The sequence below is a fragment of the Rattus rattus genome, chromosome 14 (assembly GCF_011064425.1).
Source record: "Rattus rattus isolate New Zealand chromosome 14, Rrattus_CSIRO_v1, whole genome shotgun sequence".
Classification (NCBI taxonomy): domain Eukaryota; kingdom Metazoa; phylum Chordata; class Mammalia; order Rodentia; family Muridae; genus Rattus; species Rattus rattus.
Window position 1 is genome coordinate 8,359,916 of NC_046167.1, and position 2,456 is coordinate 8,362,371.

General features: G+C 40.3%; 1 pseudogene; it reads right to left on the bottom strand.

Moving 5' to 3' along the window:
• Window positions 1–343: 343 nt before the first annotated feature.
• Window positions 344–2,102, bottom strand: LOC116883928 (annotated as a pseudogene).
• Between the last annotated feature and the right edge of the window lie 354 nt (window positions 2,103–2,456).

Consider the following 2,456-nt stretch of genomic DNA (forward strand, 5'->3'; position numbering starts at 1 on the left):
TCAGCCATTCAATTAACTTTTCCACTTGGGACTAACAGTATAGTAAAAAAACAGACACCCTGATTTACTACATTAGTTAATTTTCACCATCAGAGTGGCTACAGCCCAGAATCAGCATCAGAATTACTGCCCAGAGACAGTTTATACGGAAATGGAGTTCTTTACACCAAGTAAATGATTGTCCAGAACCACTAGCTAGTTTACATATGAATTAAAATCCGTAACTTTGGGAAGAAGCAAACATTTTTCCAGTTATCTACCCTATAACTTCTCTACTTCAGTTCATGCTTAGACATGGTCCATGCTACTCTGGGGTTGGCAGTTTGCCTGCAGGGAATTGGACCTACTGACCCTGGCAACTGGAAGGGGTTGCCTGCTGTGCTGGTTTCTGCTTTTATATCATCCAATCAACTGTTGCTGATTAAAAGTTCTAAAAAGGATTCAGAAGAGCTACCTTAGACATATGGAACCCAGAGCTTCCACAAAGCATAACCCATGAAAGTAGTAATTTAAGCACATGTCAAATTCTACAAGAAACCCCTTACACAGAACTTCAGCAGAAATGGATCTTTTCACTGAATCTTTTTATATTTTTCCTTCTTTGTTGCAGCCTTTAGCCCTTGCCTGGCAGACTGGTCCTATTAAAATGCATCAAGACAGATCCCAAAGATTCTATGTCATCTTGGTGACAATACTGAAATGTGCATTGATGATAGTGAGTTGGGCAATGCCAGTGAGATTTTTCTCTTCTTTGTATGAGACGTATTGCTTTCTACTGCTGCTTCTGGACTTTTTGGTCAAACCAAGATCAATGAGTAATTTAATACAATGATGCCCAATATGTATTAGGAACTTATCTAATTTAATGCCTGCGTATAAGATTATTTTTATGCATGTATTCAATTCTGATCATCTGATCAGCTAACAAAAGTAGAATCTTCCTTGTGAGCCTTCTTGAACAGAAACTGGAGCTCTTCAGGGAGTGGTTTAATAAGAGCCAGGCCACCATAGCATCTTCTTGCCCATACCATCATCTGTGAGGAATGCCAATTGCACTGTGAAGAACTGTATGTGCTTTTCTCTCATTCAGCATCTGGGGATACCAGGCCTTCTGGAGCTCTAGCTTCAATCCCACTATACCTTAAATAACAGACAAAAAGATATTTTGAACAAGCTGGGAAACCTGAATTTACTATGGTTACTGTCAGGATTTTTCTTTTTAGGGAAAGAGTGAGGTAGGATGCTAAGCAAGAAAACACTGACCACTTTCACAAAACTTTTCTTTCATGCAGCATATACTGATCATGTTTTCCTCTTGTACTGACTGGTTTTGTGTGTTGCCTTGACACAAGCTGGAGTTATCACAAACTCCAATGAGGAAATGCCTCTATGAGATCCAGCAATAAGGCATTTTCTCAATTAATGATGAAGAGTGGAGGACCCATTGTAGGTGGTGCTAACCCTGGGCTGGTACTCCTGGGTTCTACCAGAAAGCAAGCTAAGCAAACCAGAGGAAGCAATCCAGTAAGCAGCACTCCTTCACGGCCTCTGCATCAGCTCCTGCCTCCAAGTTCCTGTCCTGTGTGAGTTCCTGTCCTGAGTTCCTTACAGCAATGTGGAAGTATAAGATGAATAAATCTTTTCCTCCCCAGCTTGCTTCTTGGTCATGATGTTCTGTGCTGGAATACAAACCCTGACTAAGAAACCCCTCCTCTAGCTTCTCCAGATCCTTCTCACCAACCCAATTCCATGCCCTTTCTTTATCTCTCTTTTCAGAAATATAATAGGAAATAAAACACACACACATCACAAAAACACAAAATGGAAAAGCATGGATATTACCACACTCACCATTCCATGTCCTAACCTTCTTGAAACAGGGCTGAATTCACAGAATTATATCAGAGTGGGTGCTATTCACTTGGAAGCATGTCTGACTGTTTTAACTAAGGATTTAAACTTTTAGTATGCAAGGTACTAACATTCTGCACTGGTGGGTACATCATCTTCGTGCTCCACTGACTACCATGCTTTCTCGCTGAAATTGCGAAGCCGTTGCATAACTCAAGTGCAGTTTTATTATCCGCTTGCTCAGGATGCATGCAGCAATATTGCCAGTGGCTGTGTGTTTAAGGGAATCTGCAGTATTAGATGGTCAGATCAAATTTTAGTCAGCGCAACTGTATAAAGAAAATAATGAGCTCATGATCAAATAACAAGGAAATAGAACATTCAAAAGAGCTAATGTTGTGAAGTGCCTGGATAGATTCGTTCTGAGGGCTGGCACACTGCCTGTTGATGGACATTTTTATCACATTTTCAATTCAGAATCTCCAATTACAACAATCACTAGAGAAGAGTTTGCAAAGTGGTTCTATTAAATTTCCCTATTTTACTGATACATTATCCCTTTCAACGATCTCTGTTGAGTTCCAAACTTTGCCGTCCCTGGTTCT